The following is an 8,228-nucleotide window of genomic DNA, read 5'->3' on the forward strand; positions in this document are numbered from 1 at the left end:
AAATCTCTTCCGCATGTTTCAATCGCGAGCCAAATCCGCAAGCGTAATATCGAGGAAACGGTTTCCTGCTGCCCGTGCTTCTCGATTCACAGAATTCCGCACGCCATTTCGTCGCGCGATCCACGCAAATTCAGAATATTAACGTCATAAACTTTCATGAGCTAATAACTAATTCCCGACGCAATTCGACGTTCGCACTTGGAGCTCGTGTTTAGACGTCGATCGCGCGAGCTGCGCAGTTAAATAATAGGAGTCGTTGAAAGATCCAGTACCGGCGCTACGTGTGTGCATTATATTCTGTGCCAACTTCGGAGTGTAATCGATATAATTTAACTACACGGGCTGCGTTCAAAATTTCACCCGGATGCATCCAGATATCATTTTATCCTTGTTTAATATTCGGTGAACAACAAGGATAAAGTAATACCTGGGTGCATCCGGGTGAAGTTTCTGAACGGCCATAAAGAGAATGATGCAGAGAAACGAGAGGATCCTCGAGGATTATAGAGAGTTGCCGAATATGTATCACTTAAGCAATTTTTTATTATATTTTCTATTTGGTACTAATTTGTACGCAACAATGGAAACTGTGATTTGATATTTCGGATTTATTATTACATGTCTCACTTTTTACCAACAAATTAATTTGTTTAAATCTTTTTGTAACATGTTACAAAAGACAAATCGGTTGCCTAATTCATATCTGTAGATCTTCCAATCGTATTTCTTTTGAAAGTATTAAAATTTATGAACGAAATGAATTAAAAATAGAAGATTAATAAAAGAAATCGTTAACTTAATTATCATAAAATTAATACGTAATGATTAATTAATACCTAATTTTAATAATTCATCGAAAAAACATCAAGTATTTAATAATTATAAAACGACAATAATAAAAAGACAAAAACGTCAAAGTAAGATCGGCTTTAAGATTATTTTTGCAATTGAAATTTGTATTCATATCAATTATTAATTTTATTATTGTCAATTATCGGTTTTATCTTGTGATGATACGATTTATAGAAAATTTAATAGATTTTATAAAAAATATCGATTTAATCTTTATCTATAATAATTGCAAATATGTATGTTCATAATTAATATAAAATATTTTACAATGATTTTTTGTATAAAAATACAAAAATTCATAATAAAATTGCATGATTATATTATTATCAGCTATAAAAATTTATTAAAAATTAATATCAGATATAGGTGATTTTTTTAAAAGCTGCTAACATTCATAAAACAAGACACAATCTATTAAATTTTTTCTATATTATTCATTTTTCATTTATATTTCATACTTTTAAATGTTGCTTATATTAAATAATAATATAAAATATTAATGAGGTATGAATTAGGCAACCAATACGCATTCAGCAACTCTTCCCTATGATCACACGCGCGTATTTTCAAACTCCGAGTCATCCTCCCTCGCGTGCTGGTTAGTCCGGGAGGTCCATTTCGCGCGCAAGTTAACATAATGTAAAAAGTTTCTCGACGGTGGATAACGCCACCGTTCTGCGTCGTGACGGAAAAATATATCGCGTTTGTCCCCGATCGCACGGTGTGGTTTTGATCGCGTTTGACTTGCGCGCGTTCCACCGTGGAAATGAAATTTCGCACGCGATTCTCTCTTTGTATCTTGGGGGCAAAGAAGCTCTGCACGCGAGAGAGTTTCCCAGCAACTACAGCAACAGAGCAACAGTAACAGCAACTGAACGACGCGAACGCGCCTCGTTACTTCTTGAACTTTGTCAAAAGTACGTCGTAAAAAGTTTCCATAGCGATTCCCACCGCCCTGCTTACGAAAAACCATAAATTTCTCTTTCTCGGGGTGAATAGGGGGTGGCAATTTTTCGAATTTTGCGGCACACCGAGCACATTGAGTTTTTTCCCATTAGATCGCTAAATCACCGAAGAAATTAATGTTAATTACGGCACAAATCCCGCCGTAATGTCTTGATTGTGACAAACTCGTAGAGAAAGCGCGAGAATATTTACATTCGCCGAGTACAAACTGTCGGCCAATTATTTTATTCGGCTCTCAAGCGCGCTCGTTAATTATTCCTTACAAAGTGATATTCGTTATACTTCCCTGGGGAGATTAGTGGAAGCAAACGGCATCTTGAATCCCGCATGGGCCTTGAAATTTGCTTTAATGCTATAGGAATATTACGAGAGAACTTAATGCGCGTCTCCATGTCGGCGAAATAGCTTCCAAGCAGCTATCTCTTTCACCGACGTCGTAGAAGAACCTACCTATTATCTCGAATTCTGTTTAGCAGTCTCCAGTGGGATTCAGAAAGAAAGCGTTAACTACGTAGACTTACTCCATGCAAATGCAAGTAACGGTAATACAACGTGATTTAATAGCAGCGTCACTTTTAAATAAGAACGAATCGCTTAATACCTTAAGTTAATTAACGTATAATAAATTTAATTAAAAAAATATCTACCATTTAAATACACACAGAAAAATATTATTCTATTGCTAAGAAAAGCGATTACTCAATTCTTCAATTACTTCACTTTCTTCTTTTTAAGTAACGGTTGTCTTTAAAAGAATATTTTCTTAATAATAATCTTAAAATATATAATATAATACTTATTACACAAATTTTAGAAAATTCATTATTTGGTACTCAAAACAGAAATATATTTCCTTTGTAAGAATGTTATAATTAATTGAAGAAGTAACTATATAATAAGTAATCGAATTTGTTTTAATTTAATAATCTTGATTGAAGTATTAAACTTACTAGAATTCAGAATATGTTTTGAACAAATCTGATGCTTGTGATGAACTTATGATAGATTTATGGATGAACTTTTGGAATACTTGAAACAAGTAATTATTACTTTCGTATATGTAGTACGTATTTATCTGTGTGTAAAGTGTGTATAGCCAATAGAACTTAGTTGCTCAGAGTTATTCAATGAATTTTGTAATTAAAATTCTTATCTCAAGGCATGTGAAATGCATCGTTTAGCGATCATCAACCAGCAGAAGTAACAATCAGCGTCCTCGACCTGAGTCGCAAGGCCGACCTAAAAATTGAATTTTATCCTCTTTTCCTCGGCAGGAGACCGGCTCGGTACGCCGTAAATTAATTTACGCAAATCTTCCGCGGGCATGAATTTTTCCAGCACTAATTTCCCCAGAAGCTACCACGCTCTGCGAGATACGGTCACACGGTCGAGGCAAGCCGTTACCACGGTAATTACCTTCCTACCTTCGCGTTCCACTTCGTCTTTTTGTCTCATAACCAAGTAACTATCTTAATTGCTTTTGCTTTTCTAACTCTGGATACTGCACTAAGTCCGGCTCGTTTTATACAGCGGAATGCTGAACCCCCCATCCCCCGAAAACTCCCTGGTCACCATTGTCGTTAGTGACTATCCACGGGGGTTATCCTACCCTCATCCCGGGGGTCGATTTAAATTCGTTCCCCTCGCGCCCCATTCGCGCTTCCGCTCTTCTCACTCTCTTTCCGTCTCTTATCACTCCGTAACCCGCAGCCGCCGATATTTTTTCATTATGCCCCCTTTGTTTTTTATCGGGACGACGATAACATCGCAACCTCCGCGTTGGAGTCGAAGCGGCGGCGGTCGCAAAAGGCAATCTTCCTAAGAGAATCTTAAACGGTACGCGACGTCACTTCGTGCCAATTTTCGCTCCGTTAACCATCACACTGCGAGACGACGACCTTCGTTATTTCTCGTGGAAAATTTCGTGCCGAGGAGCAAGATCGAGCGTCGCCGTTGCTCGTTCGGCATGAATGAACAGGACTGTCGATAACGACAAAGAAGCATAAATCGTTTGTCGATCATTTTAATCGCAGCTACAATTTTTATGAAACAAACCCCAACTGATTTTGTTCTAATAGAGTAAGTAAATAATAGCGGGAATTATCTGAAAAGGAAACATTATTAACGCTTCATTACAATTTAGAAAATTTTCCCCCGCTAGTCTTTTAGGATAAGTAGGATTGGTTAAAGTCGCAATGGCTAAAAATATCCCGCAAATTCACTCAGACTTTTTCATCTTTCTGCCAGTTGCCTTTCTTGCGATGGTAAATCGCCGGCAGGGGTGCAAAAGCGCACGATTCCTTCCTCCGAGATTTCTGCCGTTTTCTTGCCGGTCATCAAATAGATAAGCGCGAAGCGTAACGCAAGTCTTCTCCAATTTTATGAAAACAGGGAGGATCTTGATACAGTTGATTGCCTTTCAGAAACTCCTAACATTAGTCGCGACAGACAAGGATTTATCGCGAGCAAGACAAGCCAGTTTTAATACCAACTCCCGAGAATTATTACACCGACAACTTATTAGCTTACAACGCTTGCCACCCGCACCTGGTAACAACTTCTCGCGTAAAGTTACAACGTAACGCGCTCATCTCTCGCTCGAATATTCTCTACGTTCTCCAGTCTTATTCTTTCCTTTTCATTCAAATATAAGAATATAGATTATGATATTACGCGATATTTCCTTACGATCGGATCACGAGATCGGATGCGCTACCAGGATCTCCGTTTCATTAAAACGCCTCTATGCTGACACGAGAGGTAATCATCTGGCAACGGTAAATAACATTTTCATCGAGCGGTCGATCTGACAATAATAAGGAGGTCGCACGATTATTTTCCTGAAAAGGCTGCGCGCGTTAGATGGGGTCGCCACTGCCGGTCGATTAATCATCGGTAGATTCTCATCAGTCGGGGCATATTTGCACGAACGCTCGTCGGGGAGAAGAGTTCGTTCGCGCGTTCGCCACAGCTCGTACGAATTTCTGTCGAGAGTTGAAATCGTCGTAAATCTACGAACGATTCCCCGGAAATCGTCCGTGTCGACGCGCAGTACGTAAACTCCCCCGTTTAATCGCTCGCTCGGTCAAACGCCCTCGTTAATTACTTCCGATTTAATTAGCGTTTACCCTCTTACACCGGAGGGAAGTGTCTCCTTCGTCTCCCATCCCTCCACGCGTTGTAAATCATCGAATTTGGATGCTCCGACGGTCCGACACCGCTTACATGTCGTACAATGCGCATCTCCGTTGCGCATTAGCAACGCCTTGTAAGAAACCTTAAGACTTCTGCCCGAGCATTTCTGTCATGGATGACATTTTTTACAGATTCTTTAGATTGACTTTAATTAGAAAATGTAATAACAATGTAGAATGATTTATATAACTTCGTCACCAAATTGGTTACTTTACGAGAAAATTCGTTACCGTCAAACAGTGATCAAAATTAAATGTATTTAACACACATGAGAAAAAAATGCCAAATTCTGTTGAGACGATTTTTCGTGCCTAATAATATTTCTTGTAAATTTATAGTATTTCCAATTCAAACTAATTATATTGTATTTAAGCTGAACGTACACTAAAAAAAAATTTTTTTTATATTAAATACATACGTTATATTAAAATTAAATATTTTAACTTAAATAAATATTTATTTCGATTAGAAAAACATTTTATTTTATCTAATAAATTATTATTTAAAAAAAAATCATTTTTTTTTTTTTCCAAATTAAATATGTAGCATTCTAGAAAAAGAAAATATTTATTTAAAAATAAGAAATTATTTATTATAATGTGAAGTGAATGAGTTTTTTTAAACAAGCAATCGAAAATAAAGAAATTATTTATTACTGATTTTTTTTAGATAATTCGATATATTTAAATTAAGAGGACGAATGTAGTTGACATCATTAATTTGAAACTAAAAAAATATGTTTTTTTTAATAAAATTCGGATGTCATGCCAATTAAAATTATGATTTTCATTTACCTATACAATGCTCAGTAACAACTGTAGAAGAACCCATTTTTTTCCTTATATCAGAAAGAAAGTCTTAGTTTTAAAACTAGAATACAGGAACACATTTCTGATATTTGGAATGACATCCAAATTTTAGATAAAGAACCATCATATAACAAAAGACTTATATCTGAAATGGTCCATATAAAAAGACAAAAACAAGGTCTGAATAGACAAGTTGATACCAAATCATTTCCTGATTCTTATCTTCAAATTATTCATTCTTTTTTCCCTTCTTAGTTCTCTTTCTTCATGATCTACCATTCTTCCTCCATAGTCCAATGCCCTATACCCCCTCTTATCCTCTTCCGTTATGTTATTTAACATGTTCGTTTTTTTTTCTCTTGACTATTGTCTGGTCATACGCATAAAGTTAATACAAAGTTCACGCTTTTTAATAATTTGACTTTCTTCGCATGGTTACTCCATATAGCTTTTCATCGCTTTTTATTGTATGACTCTACTTTATAGATTTGACAACATTTATTTTTTCACCTTAACTAAGGTATTTATATATTTTACAATTTTTATTTTTATTCAGAATAATTTTTTGTTACTATCTTTTTATATACAGTAGTGTATATTTGAGTAGCCTAATGACTATTTAGTTACTGTGTAAAATTAAATATTTAATAGATCTCTACAATTTTATTATTGTGTTATCTATTCATATATTTTGAGTGATTTAATGACTATTGAGTTACTTTTTAATATTAAATATTTAATAGATATCAACGATCATAGGAAGATATTTTACATAATGACGTATATTCGGCGCTCTTATAAATTTTATTTAATTGGATTTGGCTCAGATTGTGTTTATGTTGAACATCTTATGATTGGATTTATTTACTATGCTAACGAATTTTATAATTTCTAATTTTATATTACAATACTATTATAATTTTCAACATTGATAATAACTTGATATTGTGTCGTTTGTTTTATATGATTGTTTATTTTCATCTTTATTTTATGTAAGTCAAATTCATATTAAACGGTTTGTTTTAGGCTCGTAGCCCTTCTTTGTTACATTATTTAATTTATTGAGCCTTTTTACTTAATTTTAATTTTAAATAAATATTTTCTTTTTAAAAAATGCGCTACATTTAATTTTAAACATAATGTTATCTCTATTGAATAAAGAAGTATTCAAGGTCATTTTAGATAAAATAAAATGTTTTTCTAAATAAAGTAAACATTTATTTAAATCAAAATGTTTAATTTTAATGCAATATATTTATTTTGTCGAAAAATATTTTTTTGTCATTGGAAATATATAAATAAGCAAATAATGTAATATTCGCTAACAATAAGTAAAGTTCAATTTATAACGTTCAATAAACATTTATGATTTATTACATTTGTTAATTTTAATAATTGATATAACAATGTTTGTTTTTTTATTTTAAAAATAATGATATTTTTCTTTATGCAAATAATAATTCACTAAATAAAATGAAACGTATTCTAAACGAAATAAATATTTATTAAAGTTAAAAATCCAATATATATATATATATAATTTCAATGTAATGTATTTATGTAATTAATACAGATTTTTTTATGCAATTCGATATTTAAGCTGTGAACCTTGATTAGATATTTGGTTACTGCTTGACGCGGCAAGCATTATCCTAGAGCCTAGTTGAATAACTGTCGAAAATATCAAATTGAAAAAGAAGCGTGCGATTATAAGGTAAATGTCCCAATAGTCGAATTTCATTTGAAAACTCAAGACTCCCTTGAGCAAGGAAAAATTATTTGAACCCACTTATAACAATTATTATCAATTAAAATATTTAAATAAGAAAATAAGTAATAGAATGCGTCAATGTACCAGTGCGGATAGCCGGCATACTAATTTTCTAATTGTGGTCGGACATTGGGACAATTACGACAATTATTCTTTTTTATAAAATTTTTTTTTAATTAAAACAACTTTTTTAGTGTAGGTATTTATCAATGAAATCACTTGCTTTTACTTTTTATCAAATATATCATAAATATATTTCGGATAGTTCATTTTAATACAGGCCGATACTTAACTCTTCATTATTCGTGTGGAGTATCCAAGACACCTCGCTTTATAAATTTCTTAAATATATTTGCTATTTATATAAATTTTTTACTACATTTAGCGCAAAATATTTCATACAATTTTAATCCTCCGCCGACAACTGTGATCTTCAAAGGCACCATCAATATTTTGATTGTGAATTTTGATAGGAACATTTAAATCTGTAAAAAATAAGTAAAATACAAAGCGACTTTCTATGTAAAAAAATGGTAAAAACTCGTTGAAACTTCAACAAGTATACCTACCAGAATTTTTTCAGATTTTTATATAATCCGGAATAAAAATTGAAAACACTATCAATATTTTGATTA

The sequence above is a fragment of the Mycetomoellerius zeteki genome, unplaced genomic scaffold, assembly GCF_001594055.1.
Source record: "Mycetomoellerius zeteki isolate Tzet28-1 unplaced genomic scaffold, Tzet1.0 scaffold62, whole genome shotgun sequence".
Classification (NCBI taxonomy): Eukaryota; Metazoa; Arthropoda; class Insecta; order Hymenoptera; family Formicidae; genus Mycetomoellerius; species Mycetomoellerius zeteki.